General features: G+C 56.0%; 1 protein-coding gene across 1 annotated transcript in view; it reads right to left on the reverse strand.

The window, feature by feature from the left end:
* LOC148321552 (uncharacterized) overlaps nt 1-25,028 on the reverse strand; it is a 40,196-nt gene that overhangs the window by 8,131 nt on the left and 7,037 nt on the right. The window lies entirely within an intron of this gene.

Here is a 25,028-nt window from a genome sequence, read left to right on the forward strand (position 1 = left end):
AGGATGTGCGCTGCCGGGACGGGATAAGGTAAGTGCTGGTATGATATTGTATTGTATTGTTGTTGGAACGTGGACTTGGGACGGTTGCAGGACTTCTACCGTTGGAATAGAAACTGGGGATAGTTGCGCTACATGCACCCGTGGAACATGGACTTGGGATGGCCACAGGATGTGCGCTGCCGGGGTGGGGATAAGGTAAGTGCTTGTATAATATTGTATTGTTGTTGGAACGTGGACATGGGATAGCTGCAGCGCTTGCACAGCTGGAACAGGGATTTTGGATGGCGAAACGCCGCTAGAAGAGCAACTCTGGATGTTGGCCTTAAATGCAATGCTGGATCCTGGACTTAAGACTTTTGTCAATGGAACTTGGGCTTTGAAAGGTTGCAGGACTTGTGCCACTGGAACAGAAACTGGGGATAGTTGCGCAACATGCACCAGTGGAACATGGAATTGGGACGGCTGTCGTCAGTGGGACTGTGATTTGGGATGCCCTCAGCAGAAGTGGAGCTCCACCACAAACCTGGAACGCATGTAAGATGTGTGGTGAAGGACTGTGAACAAGAAGAGGCCATCGCTGCAGAGTTGCCGGATCGTGCACCGGAGATGGCTGTTGCTGCAGGACAGCCTGATCAGGGACTTGAGATGGCCGCACTGTAGCAGAGCCTGATCAGGGACTTGAGATGGTCGCGGCTGTCGATTCGCCTGATCAGGGACTTGGAACGGCCATTGCAGCAGAACATCTTGAAGAGGGACTTGAGATGGCCGCAGCTGAAGAGTCCCAGCGCCAAGGACTGTAGATGGCCACAGCTGAAGAGGAACCGCAATCAAGACTTGACAAAGCCAGTGGATCTGTGCCGCTGTGACACTGACTTGGGACGGTCGCAAGATGTGCGCCGCCGGGACATGGACTCGGGACGGCTGAATGGACTGCATGGACTCAGGATGACTGCAGGATGCGTGACCCTGGAACATGGACTTGGGACGGCTGTCGTCAGTGGGACTGTGACTTGGGATGCCCTCAGCAGAAGTGGAGCTCCACCACAAACTTGGAACGCATGTAAGATGTGTGGTGAAGGACTGTGAAGAAGAAGTGGCCGCCGCTGCAGCGGAGTCGCATCATGGACCTCAGAAGGCTGCAGCTGCAGTGGATTCTGACTGAGCACTTGAGATGGCTGGATTTGCAGACGAACCGGATCAGGGACTTGAGACGGCCGATGCTGCAGAGTTGCCGGATCGTGCACCGGAGATGGCTGTTGCTGCAGGACAGCCAGATCAGGGGTTTGAGATGGCCGCACTGTAGCAGAGCCTGATCAGGGACTTGGGACGGCCATTGCAGCAGAGCAGCTGGAAGAGGGACTTGAGATGGCCACAGCTGAAGAGTCCCAGCGCCAAGGACTGTAGATGCCTGCAGCTGAAGAGGAACCGCACCCGAGACTTGACACAGCCAGTGGATCTGTGCCGCTGGGACACGGACTTGGGACGGTCGCAGGATGTGCGCCGCTGGAAATTGGACAAGGGACGGCCACAGGACGTGCGCTGCTAAGACATGGACTGGGGATGTTTGCGCAACATGCACCACTGGAACATGGGCTCGGGACGGCTGAAGGACGTGCGCCGCTGGAACATGGACTTGGGATGGCCGACGGATGTGCGCCGCTGGAAATTGGACTAGGGAAGACCACAAGACGTGCGCCGCTGGGACATGGACTCTGGACGGCTGAAGGACATGCTCCGCTGGAGCATGACTTTGGGATTGCGGAAAGACGTGCGCTTCTGGAACATGGACTTAGGATGGCCGACGGATGTGCAACGTTGGAACATGGACGTTACGGGTTTCGGACTGTCGTCGTCGGAACGTGGATATGGGACGGCTGCAGCACTTGCACCACTGACAAAGGGACTATGGATGGCTGCTGAATGAATGCTGCTGAAAGAACGACTTGGGATTGTTGCTCTAAATGCATCGCTGGACCGTGGACTTAAGACTTCTTTAGGACTTTCGTCGGTGGAACTTGAACTTGGAATGGTTGCAGGACATGTGCCGTTGGAACAGAAACTGGGGATAGTTGAGCAACATGCACTCGTGGAACATGGACTTGGGATGGCTGCAGGATGTGCGCTTCCGGGACAGAGATGAGGTAAGTGCTTGTATGAAATCGTATTGTATTGTTGTTGGAACGTGGACTTGGGATAGCTGCAGCGCTCTCACAGCTGGAACAGGGATTTTGGATGGCTGAACGATAAACGCCGCTGGAAGAGAAACTCTGGATGGTTGCCTTAAATGCATTGCTGGAACATGGACTTGAGACTTCTTTAAGACTTTTGTCAATGGAACTTGGACTTGGAAAGGTTGCAGGACATGTGCCGTTGGAACAGAAACTGGGGATAGTTGAGCAACATGCACCACTGGAACATGGACTCGGGATGACTGCAGGACGTGTGACCCTGGAACATGGACTTGGGACGGCTGTCGTCGGTGGGACTGGGACTTTGGATGCCCTCAGCAGAAGTGGAGCTCCACCACAAACCTGGAACGCATGTAAGATGTTTGTTGAAGGACTGTGAACAAGAAGTGGCCATCGCCGCAGAGGAGTCACATCAGGGACCACAGAAGGCTGCAGCTGCAGTGAATTCTGACTGAGCACTTGAGATGGCTGGATTTGCAGACAAACCGGATCAGGGACTTGAGACGGCCGATGCTGCAGAGTTGCCGGATCGTGCACCGGAGATGGCTGTTGCTGCAGGACAGCCAGATCAAGGGTTTGAGATGGCCGCACTGTAGCAGAGCCTGATCAGGGACTTGAGATGGCCGCGGCTGTTGATTCGCCTGATCAGGGACTTGGGACGGCCATTGCAGCAGAGCATCTTGAAGAGGGACTTGAGATGGCCGCAGCTGAAGAGTCCCAGCGCCAAGGACTGTAGATGGCCACAGCTGAAGAGGAACCGCAATCAAGACTTGACTAAGCCAGTGGATCTGTGCCGCTGTGACACGGACTTGGGACGGTCGCAGGATGTGCGCCGCTGGAAATTGGACAAGAGACGACCACAGGACGTGCGCCGCTGGGACATGGACTCGGGACGGCTGAATGGACTGCATGGACTCAGGATCACTGCAGGATGTGTGACCCTGGAACATGGACTTGGGACGGCTGTCGTCAGTGGGACTGTAACTTGGGATGCCCTCAGCAGAAGTGGAGCTCCACCACAAACTTGGAACGCATGTAAGTTGTGTGGTGAAGGACTGTGAACAAGAAGAGGCCATCGCTGCAGAGGAGTCACATCAGGGTCCTCAGCAGCTGCAGCCTTCTGAGGTCCCTGATGTGACTCCTCTGCAGCGATGGCCTCTTCTTGTTCACAGTCCTTCAACACACATCTTACATGCGTTCCAAGTTTGTGGTGGAGCTCCACTTCTGCTGAGGCTATCCCAAGTCCCAGTCCCACCGACGACAGCCGTCCCAAGTCCATGTTCCAGGGTCACGCACCCTGCGGTCATCCTGAGTCCATGCAGTCCATTCAGCCGTCCCGAGTCCATGTCCCAGCGGCGCACGTCCTGTGGTCGTCTCTTGTCCAATTTCCAGCGGCGCACATCCTGCGACCGTCCCAAGTCCGTGTCACAGCGGCACAGATCCACTGGCTTTGTCAAGTCTTGATTGCGGTTCCTCTTCAGCTGTGGCCATCTACAGTCCTTGGCGCTGGGACTCTTCAGCTGCGGCCATCTCAAGTCCCTCTTCAAGCTGCTCTGCTGCAATGGCCGTCCCAAGTCCCTGATCAGGCGAATCGACAGCCGCGGTCATCTCAAGTCCCTGATCAGGCTCTGCTACAATGCGGCCATCTCAAACCCCTGATCTAGCTGTCCTGCAGCAATAGCCGGTTCAGGGGTTTGAGATGGCCGCACTGTAGCAGAGCCTGATCAGGGACTTGAGATGGTCGCGGCTGTCGATTCGCCTGATAAGGGACTTGGAACGGCCATTGCAGCAGAACATCTTGAAGAGGGACTTGAGATGGCCGCAGCTGAAGAGTCCCAGCGCCAAGGACTGTAGATGGCCACAGCTGAAGAGGAACCGCAATCAAGACTTGACAAAGCCAGTGGATCTGTGCCGCTGTGACACTGACTTGGGACGGTCGCAGGATGTGCGCCGCCGGGACATGGACTCGGGACGGCTGAATGGACTGCATGGACTCAGGATGACTGCAGGATGCGTGACCCTGGAACATGGACTTGGGACGGCTGTCGTCAGTGGGACTGTGACTTGGGATGCCCTCAGCAGAAGTGGAGCTCCACCACAAACTTGGAACGCATGTAAGATGTGTGGTGAAGGACTGTGAAGAAGAAGTGGCCGCCGCTGCAGCGGAGTCGCATCATGGACCTCAGAAGGCTGCAGCTGCAGTGGATTCTGACTGAGCACTTGAGATGGCTGGATTTGCAGACGAACCGGATCGGGGACTTGAGACGGCCGATGCTGCAGAGTTGCCGGATCGTGCACCGGAGATGGCTGTTGCTGCAGGACAGCCAGATCAGAGGTTTGAGATGGCCGCACTGTAGCAGAGCCTGATCAGGGACTTGGGACGGCCATTGCAGCAGAGCAGCTGGAAGAGGGACTTGAGATGGCCACAGCTGAAGAGTCCCAGCGCCAAGGACTGTAGATGCCTGCAGCTGAAGAGGAACCGCACCCGAGACTTGACACAGCCAGTGGATCTGTGCCGCTGGGACACGGACTTGGGACGGTCGCAGGATGTGCGCCGCTGGAAATTGGACAAGGGACGGCGACAGGACGTGCGCTGCTAAGACATGGACTGGGGATGTTTGCGCAACATGCACCACTGGAACATGGGCTCGGGACGGCTGAAGGACGTGCGCCGCTGGAACATGGACTTGGGATGGCCGACGGATGTGCGCCGCTGGAAATTGGACTAGGGAAGACCACAAGACGTGCGCCGCTGGGACATGGACTCTGGACGGCTGAAGGACATGCTCCGCTGGAGCATGACTTTGGGATTGCGGAAAGACGTGCGCTTCTGGAACATGGACTTAGGATGGCCGACGGATGTGCAACGTTGGAACATGGACGTTACGGGTTTCGGACTGTCGTCGTCGGAACGTGGATATGGGACGGCTGCAGCACATGCACCACTGACAAAGGGACTATGGATGGCTGCTGAATGAATGCTGCTGAAAGAACGACTTGGGATTGTTGCTCTAAATGCATCGCTGGACCGTGGACTTAAGACTTCTTTAGGACTTTCGTCGGTGGAACTTGAACTTGGAATGGTTGCAGGACATGTGCCGTTGGAACAGAAACTGGGGATAGTTGAGCAACATGCACTCGTGGAACATGGACTTGGGATGGCTGCAGGATGTGCGCTTCCGGGACAGAGATGAGGTAAGTGCTTGTATGAAATCGTATTGTATTGTTGTTGGAACGTGGACTTGGGATAGCTGCAGCGCTTGCACAGCTGGAACAGGGATTTTGGATGGCTGAACGATAAACGCCGCTGGAAGAGAAACTCTGGATGGTTGCCTTAAATGCATTGCTGGAACATGGACTTGAGACTTCTTTAAGACTTTTGTCAATGGAACTTGGACTTGGAAAGGTTGCAGGACATGTGCCGTTGGAACAGAAACTGGGGATAGTTGAGCAACATGCACCACTGGAACATGGACTCGGGATGACTGCAGGACGTGTGACCCTGGAACATGGACTTGGGACGGCTGTCGTCGGTGGGACTGGGACTTTGGATGCCCTCAGCAGAAGTGGAGCTCCACCACAAACCTGGAACGCATGTAAGATGTTTGTTGAAGGACTGTGAACAAGAAGTGGCCATCGCCGCAGAGGAGTCACATCAGGGACCACAGAAGGCTGCAGCTGCAGTGAATTCTGACTGAGCACTTGAGATGGCTGGATTTGCAGACAAACCGGATCAGGGACTTGAGACGGCCGATGCTGCAGAGTTGCCGGATCGTGCACCGGAGATGGCTGTTGCTGCAGGACAGCCAGATCAAGGGTTTGAGATGGCCGCACTGTAGCAGAGCCTGATCAGGGACTTGAGATGGCCGCGGCTGTTGATTCGCCTGATCAGGGACTTGGGACGGCCATTGCAGCAGAGCATCTTGAAGAGGGACTTGAGATGGCCGCAGCTGAAGAGTCCCAGCGCCAAGGACTGTAGATGGCCACAGCTGAAGAGGAACCGCAATCAAGACTTGACAAAGCCAGTGGATCTGTGCCGCTGTGACACGGACTTGGGACGGTCGCAGGATGTGCGCCGCTGGAAATTGGACAAGAGACGACCACAGGACGTGCGCCGCTGGGACATGGACTCGGGACGGCTGAATGGACTGCATGGACTCAGGATGACTGCAGGATGTGTGACCCTGGAACATGGACTTGGGACGGCTGTCGTCAGTGGGACTGTAACTTGGGATGCCCTCAGCAGAAGTGGAGCTCCACCACAAACTTGGAACGCATGTAAGTTGTGTGGTGAAGGACTGTGAACAAGAAGAGGCCATCGCTGCAGAGGAGTCACATCAGGGTCCTCAGCAGCTGCAGCCTTCTGAGGTCCCTGATGTGACTCCTCTGCAGCGATGGCCTCTTCTTGTTCACAGTCCTTCAACACACATCTTACATGCGTTCCAAGTTTGTGGAGGAGCTCCACTTCTGCTGAGGCTATCCCAAGTCCCAGTCCCACCGACGACAGCCGTCCCAAGTCCATGTTCCAGGGTCACGCACCCTGCGGTCATCCTGAGTCCATGCAGTCCATTCAGCCGTCCCGAGTCCATGTCCCAGCGGCGCACGTCCTGTGGTCGTCTCTTGTCCAATTTCCAGCGGCGCACATCCTGCGACCGTCCCAAGTCCGTGTCACAGCGGCACAGATCCACTGGCTTTGTCAAGTCTTGATTGCGGTTCCTCTTCAGCTGTGGCCATCTACAGTCCTTGGCGCTGGGACTCTTCAGCTGCGGCCATCTCAAGTCCCTCTTCAAGCTGCTCTGCTGCAATGGCCGTCCCAAGTCCCTGATCAGGCGAATCGACAGCCGCGGTCATCTCAAGTCCCTGATCAGGCTCTGCTACAATGCGGCAATCTCAAACCCCTGATCTAGCTGTCCTGCAGCAATAGCCGGTTCAGGGGTTTGAGATGGCCGCACTGTAGCAGAGCCTGATCAGGGACTTGAGATGGTCGCGGCTGTCGATTCGCCTGATAAGGGACTTGGAACGGCCATTGCAGCAGAACATCTTGAAGAGGGACTTGAGATGGCCGCAGCTGAAGAGTCCCAGCGCCAAGGACTGTAGATGGCCACAGCTGAAGAGGAACCGCAATCAAGACTTGACAAAGCCAGTGGATCTGTGCCGCTGTGACACTGACTTGGGACGGTCGCAAGATGTGCGCCGCCGGGACATGGACTCGGGACGGCTGAATGGACTGCATGGACTCAGGATGACTGCAGGATGCGTGACCCTGGAACATGGACTTGGGACGGCTGTCGTCAGTGGGACTGTGACTTGGGATGCCCTCAGCAGAAGTGGAGCTCCACCACAAACTTGGAACGCATGTAAGATGTGTGGTGAAGGACTGTGAAGAAGAAGTGGCCGCCGCTGCAGCGGAGTCGCATCATGGACCTCAGAAGGCTGCAGCTGCAGTGGATTCTGACTGAGCACTTGAGATGGCTGGATTTGCAGACGAACCGGATCGGGGACTTGAGACGGCCGATGCTGCAGAGTTGCCGGATCGTGCACCGGAGATGGCTGTTGCTGCAGGACAGCCAGATCAGGGGTTTGAGATGGCCGCACTGTAGCAGAGCCTGATCAGGGACTTGGGACGGCCATTGCAGCAGAGCAGCTGGAAGAGGGACTTGAGATGGCCACAGCTGAAGAGTCCCAGCGCCAAGGACTGTAGATGCCTGCAGCTGAAGAGGAACCGCACCCGAGACTTGACACAGCCAGTGGATCTGTGCCGCTGGGACACGGACTTGGGACGGTCGCAGGATGTGCGCCGCTGGAAATTGGACAAGGGACGGCCACAGGACGTGCGCTGCTAAGACATGGACTGGGGATGTTTGCGCAACATGCACCACTGGAACATGGGCTCGGGACGGCTGAAGGACGTGCGCCGCTGGAACATGGACTTGGGATGGCCGACGGATGTGCGCCGCTGGAAATTGGACTAGGGAAGACCACAAGACGTGCGCCGCTGGGACATGGACTCTGGACGGCTGAAGGACATGCTCCGCTGGAGCATGACTTTGGGATTGCGGAAAGACGTGCGCTTCTGGAACATGGACTTAGGATGGCCGACGGATGTGCAACGTTGGAACATGGACGTTACGGGTTTCGGACTGTCGTCGTCGGAACGTGGATATGGGACGGCTGCAGCACTTGCACCACTGACAAAGGGACTATGGATGGCTGCTGAATGAATGCTGCTGAAAGAACGACTTGGGATTGTTGCTCTAAATGCATCGCTGGACCGTGGACTTAAGACTTCTTTAGGACTTTCGTCGGTGGAACTTGAACTTGGAATGGTTGCAGGACATGTGCCGTTGGAACAGAAACTGGGGATAGTTGAGCAACATGCACTCGTGGAACATGGACTTGGGATGGCTGCAGGATGTGCGCTTCCGGGACAGAGATGAGGTAAGTGCTTGTATGAAATCGTATTGTATTGTTGTTGGAACGTGGACTTGGGATAGCTGCAGCGCTTGCACAGCTGGAACAGGGATTTTGGATGGCTGAACGATAAACGCCGCTGGAAGAGAAACTCTGGATGGTTGCCTTAAATGCATTGCTGGAACATGGACTTGAGACTTCTTTAAGACTTTTGTCAATGGAACTTGGACTTGGAAAGGTTGCAGGACATGTGCCGTTGGAACAGAAACTGGGGATAGTTGAGCAACATGCACCACTGGAACATGGACTCGGGATGACTGCAGGACGTGTGACCCTGGAACATGGACTTGGGACGGCTGTCGTCGGTGGGACTGGGACTTTGGATGCCCTCAGCAGAAGTGGAGCTCCACCACAAACCTGGAACGCATGTAAGATGTTTGTTGAAGGACTGTGAACAAGAAGTGGCCATCGCCGCAGAGGAGTCACATCAGGGACCACAGAAGGCTGCAGCTGCAGTGAATTCTGACTGAGCACTTGAGATGGCTGGATTTGCAGACAAACCGGATCAGGGACTTGAGACGGCCGATGCTGCAGAGTTGCCGGATCGTGCACCGGAGATGGCTGTTGCTGCAGGACAGCCAGATCAAGGGTTTGAGATGGCCGCACTGTAGCAGAGCCTGATCAGGGACTTGAGATGGCCGCGGCTGTTGATTCGCCTGATCAGGGACTTGGGACGGCCATTGCAGCAGAGCATCTTGAAGAGGGACTTGAGATGGCCGCAGCTGAAGAGTCCCAGCGCCAAGGACTGTAGATGGCCACAGCTGAAGAGGAACCGCAATCAAGACTTGACAAAGCCAGTGGATCTGTGCCGCTGTGACACGGACTTGGGACGGTCGCAGGATGTGCGCCGCTGGAAATTAGACAAGAGACGACCACAGGACGTGCGCCGCTGGGACATGGACTCGGGACGGCTGAATGGACTGCATGGACTCAGGATGACTGCAGGATGTGTGACCCTGGAACATGGACTTGGGACGGCTGTCGTCAGTGGGACTGTAACTTGGGATGCCCTCAGCAGAAGTGGAGCTCCACCACAAACTTGGAACGCATGTAAGTTGTGTGGTGAAGGACTGTGAACAAGAAGAGGCCATCGCTGCAGAGGAGTCACATCAGGGTCCTCAGCAGCTGCAGCCTTCTGAGGTCCCTGATGTGACTCCTCTGCAGCGATGGCCTCTTCTTGTTCACAGTCCTTCAACACACATCTTACATGCGTTCCAAGTTTGTGGAGGAGCTCCACTTCTGCTGAGGCTATCCCAAGTCCCAGTCCCACCGACGACAGCCGTCCCAAGTCCATGTTCCAGGGTCACGCACCCTGCGGTCATCCTGAGTCCATGCAGTCCATTCAGCCGTCCCGAGTCCATGTCCCAGCGGCGCACGTCCTGTGGTCGTCTCTTGTCCAATTTCCAGCGGCGCACATCCTGCGACCGTCCCAAGTCCGTGTCACAGCGGCACAGATCCACTGGCTTTGTCAAGTCTTGATTGCGGTTCCTCTTCAGCTGTGGCCATCTACAGTCCTTGGCGCTGGGACTCTTCAGCTGCGGCCATCTCAAGTCCCTCTTCAAGCTGCTCTGCTGCAATGGCCGTCCCAAGTCCCTGATCAGGCGAATCGACAGCCGCGGTCATCTCAAGTCCCTGATCAGGCTCTGCTACAATGCGGCCATCTCAAACCCCTGATCTAGCTGTCCTGCAGCAATAGCCGGTTCAGGGGTTTGAGATGGCCGCACTGTAGCAGAGCCTGATCAGGGACTTGAGATGGTCGCGGCTGTCGATTCGCCTGATAAGGGACTTGGAACGGCCATTGCAGCAGAACATCTTGAAGAGGGACTTGAGATGGCCGCAGCTGAAGAGTCCCAGCGCCAAGGACTGTAGATGGCCACAGCTGAAGAGGAACCGCAATCAAGACTTGACAAAGCCAGTGGATCTGTGCCGCTGTGACACTGACTTGGGACGGTCGCAAGATGTGCGCCGCCGGGACATGGACTCGGGACGGCTGAATGGACTGCATGGACTCAGGATGACTGCAGGATGCGTGACCCTGGAACATGGACTTGGGACGGCTGTCGTCAGTGGGACTGTGACTTGGGATGCCCTCAGCAGAAGTGGAGCTCCACCACAAACTTGGAACACATGTAAGATGTGTGGTGAAGGACTGTGAAGAAGAAGTGGCCGCCGCTGCAGCGGAGTCGCATCATGGACCTCAGAAGGCTGCAGCTGCAGTGGATTCTGACTGAGCACTTGAGATGGCTGGATTTGCAGACGAACCGGATCAGGGACTTGAGACGGCCGATGCTGCAGAGTTGCCGGATCGTGCACCGGAGATGGCTGTTGCTGCAGGACAGCCAGATCAGGGGTTTGAGATGGCCGCACTGTAGCAGAGCCTGATCAGGGACTTGGGACGGCCATTGCAGCAGAGCAGCTGGAAGAGGGACTTGAGATGGCCACAGCTGAAGAGTCCCAGCGCCAAGGACTGTAGATGCCTGCAGCTGAAGAGGAACCGCACCCGAGACTTGACACAGCCAGTGGATCTGTGCCGCTGGGACACGGACTTGGGACGGTCGCAGGATGTGCGCCGCTGGAAATTGGACAAGGGACGGCCACAGGACGTGCGCTGCTAAGACATGGACTGGGGATGTTTGCGCAACATGCACCACTGGAACATGGGCTCGGGACGGCTGAAGGACGTGCGCCGCTGGAACATGGACTTGGGATGGCCGACGGATGTGCGCCGCTGGAAATTGGACTAGGGAAGACCACAAGACGTGCGCCGCTGGGACATGGACTCTGGACGGCTGAAGGACATGCTCCGCTGGAGCATGACTTTGGGATTGCGGAAAGACGTGCGCTTCTGGAACATGGACTTAGGATGGCCGACGGATGTGCAACGTTGGAACATGGACGTTACGGGTTTCGGACTGTCGTCGTCGGAACGTGGATATGGGACGGCTGCAGCACATGCACCACTGACAAAGGGACTATGGATGGCTGCTGAATGAATGCTGCTGAAAGAACGACTTGGGATTGTTGCTCTAAATGCATCGCTGGACCGTGGACTTAAGACTTCTTTAGGACTTTCGTCGGTGGAACTTGAACTTGGAATGGTTGCAGGACATGTGCCGTTGGAACAGAAACTGGGGATAGTTGAGCAACATGCACTCGTGGAACATGGACTTGGGATGGCTGCAGGATGTGCGTTTCCGGGACAGAGATGAGGTAAGTGCTTGTATGAAATCGTATTGTATTGTTGTTGGAACGTGGACTTGGGATAGCTGCAGCGCTCTCACAGCTGGAACAGGGATTTTGGATGGCTGAACGATAAACGCCGCTGGAAGAGAAACTCTGGATGGTTGCCTTAAATGCATTGCTGGAACATGGACTTGAGACTTCTTTAAGACTTTTGTCAATGGAACTTGGACTTGGAAAGGTTGCAGGACATGTGCCGTTGGAACAGAAACTGGGGATAGTTGAGCAACATGCACCACTGGAACATGGACTCGGGATGACTGCAGGACGTGTGACCCTGGAACATGGACTTGGGACGGCTGTCGTCGGTGGGACTGGGACTTTGGATGCCCTCAGCAGAAGTGGAGCTCCACCACAAACCTGGAACGCATGTAAGATGTTTGTTGAAGGACTGTGAACAAGAAGTGGCCATCGCCGCAGAGGAGTCACATCAGGGACCACAGAAGGCTGCAGCTGCAGTGAATTCTGACTGAGCACTTGAGATGGCTGGATTTGCAGACAAACCGGATCAGGGACTTGAGACGGCCGATGCTGCAGAGTTGCCGGATCGTGCACCGGAGATGGCTGTTGCTGCAGGACAGCCAGATCAAGGGTTTGAGATGGCCGCACTGTAGCAGAGCCTGATCAGGGACTTGAGATGGCCGCGGCTGTTGATTCGCCTGATCAGGGACTTGGGACGGCCATTGCAGCAGAGCATCTTGAAGAGGGACTTGAGATGGCCGCAGCTGAAGAGTCCCAGCGCCAAGGACTGTAGATGGCCACAGCTGAAGAGGAACCGCAATCAAGACTTGACAAAGCCAGTGGATCTGTGCCGCTGTGACACGGACTTGGGACGGTCGCAGGATGTGCGCCGCTGGAAATTGGACAAGAGACGACCACAGGACGTGCGCCGCTGGGACATGGACTCGGGACGGCTGAATGGACTGCATGGACTCAGGATGACTGCAGGATGTGTGACCCTGGAACATGGACTTGGGACGGCTGTCGTCAGTGGGACTGTAACTTGGGATGCCCTCAGCAGAAGTGGAGCTCCACCACAAACTTGGAACGCATGTAAGTTGTGTGGTGAAGGACTGTGAACAAGAAGAGGCCATCGCTGCAGAGGAGTCACATCAGGGTCCTCAGCAGCTGCAGCCTTCTGAGGTCCCTGATGTGACTCCTCTGCAGCGATGGCCTCTTCTTGTTCACAGTCCTTCAACACACATCTTACATGCGTTCCAAGTTTGTGGAGGAGCTCCACTTCTGCTGAGGCTATCCCAAGTCCCAGTCCCACCGACGACAGCCGTCCCAAGTCCATGTTCCAGGGTCACGCACCCTGCGGTCATCCTGAGTCCATGCAGTCCATTCAGCCGTCCCGAGTCCATGTCCCAGCGGCGCACGTCCTGTGGTCGTCTCTTGTCCAATTTCCAGCGGCGCACATCCTGCGACCGTCCCAAGTCCGTGTCACAGCGGCACAGATCCACTGGCTTTGTCAAGTCTTGATTGCGGTTCCTCTTCAGCTGTGGCCATCTACAGTCCTTGGCGCTGGGACTCTTCAGCTGCGGCCATCTCAAGTCCCTCTTCAAGCTGCTCTGCTGCAATGGCCGTCCCAAGTCCCTGATCAGGCGAATCGACAGCCGCGGTCATCTCAAGTCCCTGATCAGGCTCTGCTACAATGCGGCCATCTCAAACCCCTGATCTAGCTGTCCTGCAGCAATAGCCGGTTCAGGGGTTTGAGATGGCCGCACTGTAGCAGAGCCTGATCAGGGACTTGAGATGGTCGCGGCTGTCGATTCGCCTGATAAGGGACTTGGAACGGCCATTGCAGCAGAACATCTTGAAGAGGGACTTGAGATGGCCGCAGCTGAAGAGTCCCAGCGCCAAGGACTGTAGATGGCCACAGCTGAAGAGGAACCGCAATCAAGACTTGACAAAGCCAGTGGATCTGTGCCGCTGTGACACTGACTTGGGACGGTCGCAGGATGTGCGCCGCCGGGACATGGACTCGGGACGGCTGAATGGACTGCATGGACTCAGGATGACTGCAGGATGCGTGACCCTGGAACATGGACTTGGGACGGCTGTCGTCAGTGGGACTGTGACTTGGGATGCCCTCAGCAGAAGTGGAGCTCCACCACAAACTTGGAACGCATGTAAGATGTGTGGTGAAGGACTGTGAAGAAGAAGTGGCCGCCGCTGCAGCGGAGTCGCATCATGGACCTCAGAAGGCTGCAGCTGCAGTGGATTCTGACTGAGCACTTGAGATGGCTGGATTTGCAGACGAACCGGATCGGGGACTTGAGACGGCCGATGCTGCAGAGTTGCCGGATCGTGCACCGGAGATGGCTGTTGCTGCAGGACAGCCAGATCAGAGGTTTGAGATGGCCGCACTGTAGCAGAGCCTGATCAGGGACTTGGGACGGCCATTGCAGCAGAGCAGCTGGAAGAGGGACTTGAGATGGCCACAGCTGAAGAGTCCCAGCGCCAAGGACTGTAGATGCCTGCAGCTGAAGAGGAACCGCACCCGAGACTTGACACAGCCAGTGGATCTGTGCCGCTGGGACACGGACTTGGGACGGTTGCAGGATGTGCGCCGCTGGAAATTGGACAAGGGACGGCCACAGGACGTGCGCTGCTAAGACATGGACTGGGGATGTTTGCGCAACATGCACCACTGGAACATGGGCTCGGGACGGCTGAAGGACGTGCGCCGCTGGAACATGGACTTGGGATGGCCGACGGATGTGCGCCGCTGGAAATTGGACTAGGGAAGACCACAAGACGTGCGCCGCTGGGACATGGACTCTGGACGGCTGAAGGACATGCTCCGCTGGAGCATGACTTTGGGATTGCGGAAAGACGTGCGCTTCTGGAACATGGACTTAGGATGGCCGACGGATGTGCAACGTTGGAACATGGACGTTACGGGTTTCGGACTGTCGTCGTCGGAACGTGGATATGGGACGGCTGCAGCACTTGCACCACTGACAAAGGGACTATGGATGGCTGCTGAATGAATGCTGCTGAAAGAACGACTTGGGATTGTTGCTCTAAATGCATCGCTGGACCGTGGACTTAAGACTTCTTTAGGACTTTCGTCGGTGGAACTTGAACTTGGAATGGTTGCAGGACATGTGCCGTTGGAACAGAAACTGGGGATAGTTGAGCAACATGCACTCGTGGAACATGGACTTGGGATGGCTGCAGGATGTGCGCTTCCGGGACAGAGATGAGGTAAGTGCTTGTATGAAATCGTATTGTATTGTTGTTGGAACGTGGACTTGGGATAGCTGCAGCGCTTGCACAGCTGGAACAGGGATTTTGGATGGCTGAACGATAAACGCCGCTGGAAGAGAAACTCTGGATGGTTGCCTTAAATGCATTGCTGGAACATGGACTTGAGACTTCTTTAAGACTTTTGTCAATGGAACTTGGACTTGGAAAGGTTGCAGGACATGTGCCGTTGGAACAGAAACTGGGGATAGTTGAGCAACATGCACCACTGGAACATGGACTCGGGATGACTGCAGGACGTGTGACCCTGGAACATGGACTTGGGACGGCTGTCGTCGGTGGGACTGGGACTTTGGATGCCCTCAGCAGAAGTGGAGCTCCACCACAAACCTGGAACGCATGTAAGATGTTTGTTGAAGGACTGTGAACAAGAAGTGGCCATCGCCGCAGAGGAGTCACATCAGGGACCACAGAAGGCTGCAGCTGCAGTGAATTCTGACTGAGCACTTGAGATGGCTGGATTTGCAGACAAACCGGATCAGGGACTTGAGACGGCCGATGCTGCAGAGTTGCCGGATCGTGCACCGGAGATGGCTGTTGCTGCAGGACAGCCAGATCAAGGGTTTGAGATGGCCGCACTGTAGCAGAGCCTGATCAGGGACTTGAGATGGCCGCGGCTGTTGATTCGCCTGATCAGGGACTTGGGACGGCCATTGCAGCAGAGCATCTTGAAGAGGGACTTGAGATGGCCGCAGCTGAAGAGTCCCAGCGCCAAGGACTGTAGATGGCCACAGCTGAAGAGGAACCGCAATCAAGACTTGACAAAGCCAGTGGATCTGTGCCGCTGTGACACGGACTTGGGACGGTCGCAGGATGTGCGCCGCTGGAAATTGGACAAGAGACGACCACAGGACGTGCGCCGCTGGGACATGGACTCGGGACGGCTGAATGGACTGCATGGACTCAGGATGACTGCAGGATGTGTGACCCTGGAACATGGACTTGGGACGGCTGTCGTCAGTGGGACTGTAACTTGGGATGCCCTCAGCAGAAGTGGAGCTCCACCACAAACTTGGAACGCATGTAAGTTGTGTGGTGAAGGACTGTGAACAAGAAGAGGCCATCGCTGCAGAGGAGTCACATCAGGGTCCTCAGCAGCTGCAGCCTTCTGAGGTCCCTGATGTGACTCCTCTGCAGCGATGGCCTCTTCTTGTTCACAGTCCTTCAACACACATCTTACATGCGTTCCAAGTTTGTGGAGGAGCTCCACTTCTGCTGAGGCTATCCCAAGTCCCAGTCCCACCGACGACAGCCGTCCCAAGTCCATGTTCCAGGGTCACGCACCCTGCGGTCATCCTGAGTCCATGCAGTCCATTCAGCCGTCCCGAGTCCATGTCCCAGCGGCGCACGTCCTGTGGTCGTCTCTTGTCCAATTTCCAGCGGCGCACATCCTGCGACCGTCCCAAGTCCGTGTCACAGCGGCACAGATCCACTGGCTTTGTCAAGTCTTGATTGCGGTTCCTCTTCAGCTGTGGCCATCTACAGTCCTTGGCGCTGGGACTCTTCAGCTGCGGCCATCTCAAGTCCCTCTTCAAGCTGCTCTGCTGCAATGGCCGTCCCAAGTCCCTGATCAGGCGAATCGACAGCCGCGGTCATCTCAAGTCCCTGATCAGGCTCTGCTACAATGCGGCCATCTCAAACCCCTGATCTAGCTGTCCTGCAGCAATAGCCGGTTCAGGGGTTTGAGATGGCCGCACTGTAGCAGAGCCTGATCAGGGACTTGAGATGGTCGCGGCTGTCGATTCGCCTGATAAGGGACTTGGAACGGCCATTGCAGCAGAACATCTTGAAGAGGGACTTGAGATGGCCGCAGCTGAAGAGTCCCAGCGCCAAGGACTGTAGATGGCCACAGCTGAAGAGGAACCGCAATCAAGACTTGACAAAGCCAGTGGATCTGTGCCGCTGTGACACTGACTTGGGACGGTCGCAGGATGTGCGCCGCCGGGACATGGACTCGGGACGGCTGAATGGACTGCATGGACTCAGGATGACTGCAGGATGCGTGACCCTGGAACATGGACTTGGGACGGCTGTCGTCAGTGGGACTGTGACTTGGGATGCCCTCAGCAGAAGTGGAGCTCCACCACAAACTTGGAACGCATGTAAGATGTGTGGTGAAGGACTGTGAAGAAGAAGTGGCCGCCGCTGCAGCGGAGTCGCATCATGGACCTCAGAAGGCTGCAGCTGCAGTGGATTCTGACTGAGCACTTGAGATGGCTGGATTTGCAGACGAACCGGATCGGGGACTTGAGACGGCCGATGCTGCAGAGTTGCCGGATCGTGCACCGGAGATGGCTGTTGCTGCAGGACAGCCAGATCAGAGGTTTGAGATGGCCGCACTGTAGCAGAGCCTGATCAGGGACTTGGGACGGCCATTGCAGCAGAGCAGCTGGAAGAGGGACTTGAGATGGCCACAGCTGAAGAGTCCCAGCGCCAAGGACTGTAGATGCCTGCAGCTGAAGAGGAACCGCACCCGAGACTTGACACAGCCAGTGGATCTGTGCCGCTGGGACACGGACTTGGGACGGTCGCAGGATGTGCGCCGCTGGAAATTGGACAAGGGACGGCCACAGGACGTGCGCTGCTAAGACATGGACTGGGGATGTTTGCGCAACATGCACCACTGGAACATGGGCTCGGGACGGCTGAAGGACGTGCGCCGCTGGAACATGGACTTGGGATGGCCGACGGATGTGCGCCGCTGGAAATTGGACTAGGGAAGACCACAAGACGTGCGCCGCTGGGACATGGACTCTGGACGGCTGAAGGACATGCTCCGCTGGAGCATGACTTTGGGATTGCGGAAAGACGTGCGCTTCTGGAACATGGACTTAGGATGGCCGACGGATGTGCAACGTTGGAACATGGACGTTACGGGTTTCGGACTGTCGTCGTCGGAACGTGGATATGGGACGGCTGCAGCACTTGCACCACTGACAAAGGGACTATGGATGGCTGCTGAATGAATGCTGCTGAAAGAACGACTTGGGATTGTTGCTCTAAATGCATCGCTGGACCGTGGACTTAAGACTTCTTTAGGACTTTCGTCGGTGGAACTTGAACTTGGAATGGTTGCAGGACATGTGCCGTTGGAACAGAAACTGGGGATAGTTGAGCAACATGCACTCGTGGAACATGGACTTGGGATGGCTGCAGGATGTGCGCTTCCGGGACAGAGATGAGGTAAGTGCTTGTATGAAATCGTATTGTATTGTTGTTGGAACGTGGACTTGGGATAGCTGCAGCGCTTGCACAGCTGGAACAGGGATTTTGGATGGCTGAACGATAAACGCCGCTGGAAGAGAAACTCTGGATGGTTGCCTTAAATGCATTGCTGGAACATGGACTTGAGACTTCTTTAAGACTTTTGTCAATGGAACTTGGACTTGGAAAGGTTGCAGGACATGTGCCGTTGGAACAGAAACTGGGGATAGTTGAGCAACATGCACCACTGGAACATGGACTCGGGATGACTGCAGGACGTGTGACCCTGGAACATGGACTTGGGACGGCTGTCGTCGGTGGGACTGGGACTTTGGATGCCCTCAGCAGAAGTGGAGCTCCACCACAAACCTGGAACGCATGTAAGATGTTTGTTGAAGGACTGTGAACAAGAAGTGGCCATCGCCGCAGAGGAGTCACATCAGGGACCACAGAAGGCTGCAGCTGCAGTGAATTCTGACTGAGCACTTGAGATGGCTGGATTTGCAGACAAACCGGATCAGGGACTTGAGACGGCCGATGCTGCAGAGTTGCCGGATCGTGCACCGGAGATGGCTGTTGCTGCAGGACAGCCAGATCAAGGGTTTGAGATGGCCGCACTGTAGCAGAGCCTGATCAGGGACTTGAGATGGCCGCGGCTGTTGATTCGCCTGATCAGGGACTTGGGACGGCCATTGCAGCAGAGCATCTTGAAGAGGGACTTGAGATGGCCGCAGCTGAAGAGTCCCAGCGCCAAGGACTGTAGATGGGCACAGCTGAAGAGGAACCGCAATCAAGACTTGACAAAGCCAGTGGATCTGTGCCGCTGTGACACGGACTTGGGACGGTCGCAGGATGTGCGCCGCTGGAAATTGGACAAGAGACGACCACAGGACGTGCGCCGCTGGGACATGGACTCGGGACGGCTGAATGGACTGCATGGACTCAGGATGACTGCAGGATGTGTGACCCTGGAACATGGACTTGGGACGGCTGTCGTCAGTGGGACTGTAACTTGGGATGCCCTCAGCAGAAGTGGAGCTCCACCACAAACTTGGAACGCATGTAAGTTGTGTGGTGAAGGACTGTGAACAAGAAGAGGCCATCGCTGCAGAGGAGTCACATCAGGGTCCTCAGCAGCTGCAGCCTTCTGAGGTCCCTGATGTGACTCCTCTGCAGCGATGGCCTCTTCTTGTTCACAGTCCTTCAACACACATCTTACATGCGTTCCAAGTTTGTGGAGGAGCTCCACTTCTGCTGAGGCTATCCCAAGTCCCAGTCCCACCGACGACAGCCGTCCCAAGTCCATGTTCCAGGGTCACGCACCCTGCGGTCATCCTGAGTCCATGCAGTCCATTCAGCCGTCCCGAGTCCATGTCCCAGCGGCGCACGTCCTGTGGTCGTCTCTTGTCCAATTTCCAGCGGCGCACATCCTGCGACCGTCCCAAGTCCGTGTCACAGCGGCACAGATCCACTGGCTTTGTCAAGTCTTGATTGCGGTTCCTCTTCAGCTGTGGCCATCTACAGTCCTTGGCGCTGGGACTCTTCAGCTGCGGCCATCTCAAGTCCCTCTTCAAGCTGCTCTGCTGCAATGGCCGTCCCAAGTCCCTGATCAGGCGAATCGACAGCCGCGGTCATCTCAAGTCCCTGATCAGGCTCTGCTACAATGCGGCCATCTCAAACCCCTGATCTAGCTGTCCTGCAGCAATAGCCGGTTCAGGGGTTTGAGATGGCCGCACTGTAGCAGAGCCTGATCAGGGACTTGAGATGGTCGCGGCTGTCGATTCGCCTGATAAGGGACTTGGAACGGCCATTGCAGCAGAACATCTTGAAGAGGGACTTGAGATGGCCGCAGCTGAAGAGTCCCAGCGCCAAGGACTGTAGATGGCCACAGCTGAAGAGGAACCGCAATCAAGACTTGACAAAGCCAGTGGATCTGTGCCGCTGTGACACTGACTTGGGACGGTCGCAAGATGTGCGCCGCCGGGACATGGACTCGGGACGGCTGAATGGACTGCATGGACTCAGGATGACTGCAGGATGCGTGACCCTGGAACATGGACTTGGGACGGCTGTCGTTAGTGGGACTGTGACTTGGGATGCCCTCAGCAGAAGTGGAGCTCCACCACAAACTTGGAACACATGTAAGATGTGTGGTGAAGGACTGTGAAGAAGAAGTGGCCGCCGCTGCAGCGGAGTCGCATCATGGACCTCAGAAGGCTGCAGCTGCAGTGGATTCTGACTGAGCACTTGAGATGGCTGGATTTGCAGACGAACCGGATCAGGGACTTGAGACGGCCGATGCTGCAGAGTTGCCGGATCGTGCACCGGAGATGGCTGTTGCTGCAGGACAGCCAGATCAGGGGTTTGAGATGGCCGCACTGTAGCAGAGCCTGATCAGGGACTTGGGACGGCCATTGCAGCAGAGCAGCTGGAAGAGGGACTTGAGATGGCCACAGCTGAAGAGTCCCAGCGCCAAGGACTGTAGATGCCTGCAGCTGAAGAGGAACCGCACCCGAGACTTGACACAGCCAGTGGATCTGTGCCGCTGGGACACGGACTTGGGACGGTCGCAGGATGTGCGCCGCTGGAAATTGGACAAGGGACGGCCACAGGACGTGCGCTGCTAAGACATGGACTGGGGATGTTTGCGCAACATGCACCACTGGAACATGGGCTCGGGACGGCTGAAGGACGTGCGCCGCTGGAACATGGACTTGGGATGGCCGACGGATGTGCGCCGCTGGAAATTGGACTAGGGAAGACCACAAGACGTGCGCCGCTGGGACATGGACTCTGGACGGCTGAAGGACATGCTCCGCTGGAGCATGACTTTGGGATTGCGGAAAGACGTGCGCTTCTGGAACATGGACTTAGGATGGCCGACGGATGTGCAACGTTGGAACATGGACGTTACGGGTTTCGGACTGTCGTCGTCGGAACGTGGATATGGGACGGCTGCAGCACTTGCACCACTGACAAAGGGACTATGGATGGCTGCTGAATGAATGCTGCTGAAAGAACGACTTGGGATTGTTGCTCTAAATGCATCGCTGGACCGTGGACTTAAGACTTCTTTAGGACTTTCGTCGGTGGAACTTGAACTTGGAATGGTTGCAGGACATGTGCCGTTGGAACAGAAACTGGGGATAGTTGAGCAACATGCACTCGTGGAACATGGACTTGGGATGGCTGCAGGATGTGCGCTTCCGGGACAGAGATGAGGTAAGTGCTTGTATGAAATCGTATTGTATTGTTGTTGGAACGTGGACTTGGGATAGCTGCAGCGCTTGCACAGCTGGAACAGGGATTTTGGATGGCTGAACGATAAACGCCGCTGGAAGAGAAACTCTGGATGGTTGCCTTAAATGCATTGCTGGAACATGGACTTGAGACTTCTTTAAGACTTTTGTCAATGGAACTTGGACTTGGAAAGGTTGCAGGACATGTGCCGTTGGAACAGAAACTGGGGATAGTTGAGCAACATGCACCACTGGAACATGGACTCGGGATGACTGCAGGACGTGTGACCCTGGAACATGGACTTGGGACGGCTGTCGTCGGTGGGACTGGGACTTTGGATGCCCTCAGCAGAAGTGGAGCTCCACCACAAACCTGGAACGCATGTAAGATGTTTGTTGAAGGACTGTGAACAAGAAGTGGCCATCGCCGCAGAGGAGTCACATCAGGGACCACAGAAGGCTGCAGCTGCAGTGAATTCTGACTGAGCACTTGAGATGGCTGGATTTGCAGACAAACCGGATCAGGGACTTGAGACGGCCGATGCTGCAGAGTTGCCGGATCGTGCACCGGAGATGGCTGTTGCTGCAGGACAGCCAGATCAAGGGTTTGAGATGGCCGCACTGTAGCAGAGCCTGATCAGGGACTTGAGATGGCCGCGGCTGTTGATTCGCCTGATCAGGGACTTGGGACGGCCATTGCAGCAGAGCATCTTGAAGAGGGACTTGAGATGGCCGCAGCTGAAGAGTCCCAGCGCCAAGGACTGTAGATGGGCACAGCTGAAGAGGAACCGCAATCAAGACTTGACAAAGCCAGTGGATCTGTGCCGCTGTGACACGGACTTGGGACGGTCGCAGGATGTGCGCCGCTGGAAATTGGACAAGAGACGACCACAGGACGTGCGCCGCTGGGACATGGACTCGGGACGGCTGAATGGACTGCATGGACTCAGGATGACTGCAGGATGTGTGACCCTGGAACATGGACTTGGGACGGCTGTCGTCAGTGGGACTGTAACTTGGGATGCCCTCAGCAGAAGTGGAGCTCCACCACAAACTTGGAACGCATGTAAGTTGTGTGGTGAAGGACTGTGAACAAGAAGAGGCCATCGCTGCAGAGGAGTCACATCAGGGTCCTCAGCAGCTGCAGCCTTCTGAGGTCCCTGATGTGACTCCTCTGCAGCGATGGCCTCTTCTTGTTCACAGTCCTTCAACACACATCTTACATGCGTTCCAAGTTTGTGGAGGAGCTCCACTTCTGCTGAGGCTATCCCAAGTCCCAGTCCCACCGACGACAGCCGTCCCAAGTCCATGTTCCAGGGTCACGCACCCTGCGGTCATCCTGAGTCCATGCAGTCCATTCAGCCGTCCCGAGTCCATGTCCCAGCGGCGCACGTCCTGTGGTCGTCTCTTGTCCAATTTCCAGCGGCGCACATCCTGCGACCGTCCCAAGTCCGTGTCACAGCGGCACAGATCCACTGGCTTTGTCAAGTCTTGATTGCGGTTCCTCTTCAGCTGTGGCCATCTACAGTCCTTGGCGCTGGGACTCTTCAGCTGCGGCCATCTCAAGTCCCTCTTCAAGCTGCTCTGCTGCAATGGCCGTCCCAAGTCCCTGATCAGGCGAATCGACAGCCGCGGTCATCTCAAGTCCCTGATCAGGCTCTGCTACAATGCGGCCATCTCAAACCCCTGATCTAGCTGTCCTGCAGCAATAGCCGGTTCAGGGGTTTGAGATGGCCGCACTGTAGCAGAGCCTGATCAGGGACTTGAGATGGTCGCGGCTGTCGATTCGCCTGATAAGGGACTTGGAACGGCCATTGCAGCAGAACATCTTGAAGAGGGACTTGAGATGGCCGCAGCTGAAGAGTCCCAGCGCCAAGGACTGTAGATGGCCACAGCTGAAGAGGAACCGCAATCAAGACTTGACAAAGCCAGTGGATCTGTGCCGCTGTGACACTGACTTGGGACGGTCGCAAGATGTGCGCCGCCGGGACATGGACTCGGGACGGCTGAATGGACTGCATGGACTCAGGATGACTGCAGGATGCGTGACCCTGGAACATGGACTTGGGACGGCTGTCGTTAGTGGGACTGTGACTTGGGATGCCCTCAGCAGAAGTGGAGCTCCACCACAAACTTGGAACACATGTAAGATGTGTGGTGAAGGACTGTGAAGAAGAAGTGGCCGCCGCTGCAGCGGAGTCGCATCATGGACCTCAGAAGGCTGCAGCTGCAGTGGATTCTGACTGAGCACTTGAGATGGCTGGATTTGCAGACGAACCGGATCAGGGACTTGAGACGGCCGATGCTGCAGAGTTGCCGGATCGTGCACCGGAGATGGCTGTTGCTGCAGGACAGCCAGATCAGGGGTTTGAGATGGCCGCACTGTAGCAGAGCCTGATCAGGGACTTGGGACGGCCATTGCAGCAGAGCAGCTGGAAGAGGGACTTGAGATGGCCACAGCTGAAGAGTCCCAGCGCCAAGGACTGTAGATGCCTGCAGCTGAAGAGGAACCGCACCCGAGACTTGACACAGCCAGTGGATCTGTGCCGCTGGGACACGGACTTGGGACGGTCGCAGGATGTGCGCCGCTGGAAATTGGACAAGGGACGGCCACAGGACGTGCGCTGCTAAGACATGGACTGGGGATGTTTGCGCAACATGCACCACTGGAACATGGGCTCGGGACGGCTGAAGGACGTGCGCCGCTGGAACATGGACTTGGGATGGCCGACGGATGTGCGCCGCTGGAAATTGGACTAGGGAAGACCACAAGACGTGCGCCGCTGGGACATGGACTCTGGACGGCTGAAGGACATGCTCCGCTGGAGCATGACTTTGGGATTGCGGAAAGACGTGCGCTTCTGGAACATGGACTTAGGATGGCCGACGGATGTGCAACGTTGGAACATGGACGTTACGGGTTTCGGACTGTCGTCGTCGGAACGTGGATATGGGACGGCTGCAGCACTTGCACCACTGACAAAGGGACTATGGATGGCTGCTGAATGAATGCTGCTGAAAGAACGACTTGGGATTGTTGCTCTAAATGCATCGCTGGACCGTGGACTTAAGACTTCTTTAGGACTTTCGTCGGTGGAACTTGAACTTGGAATGGTTGCAGGACATGTGCCGTTGGAACAGAAACTGGGGATAGTTGAGCAACATGCACTCGTGGAACATGGACTTGGGATGGCTGCAGGATGTGCGCTTCCGGGACAGAGATGAGGTAAGTGCTTGTATGAAATCGTATTGTATTGTTGTTGGAACGTGGACTTGGGATAGCTGCAGCGCTCTCACAGCTGGAACAGGGATTTTGGATGGCTGAACGATAAACGCCGCTGGAAGAGAAACTCTGGATGGTTGCCTTAAATGCATTGCTGGAACATGGACTTGAGACTTCTTTAAGACTTTT

The sequence above is a fragment of the Idiotropiscis lumnitzeri genome, chromosome 16 (assembly GCF_059441095.1).
Source record: "Idiotropiscis lumnitzeri isolate Australia: NSW breed Sydney's pygmy pipehorse chromosome 16, RoL_Ilum_1.0, whole genome shotgun sequence".
NCBI lineage: Eukaryota > Metazoa > Chordata > Actinopteri > Syngnathiformes > Syngnathidae > Idiotropiscis > Idiotropiscis lumnitzeri.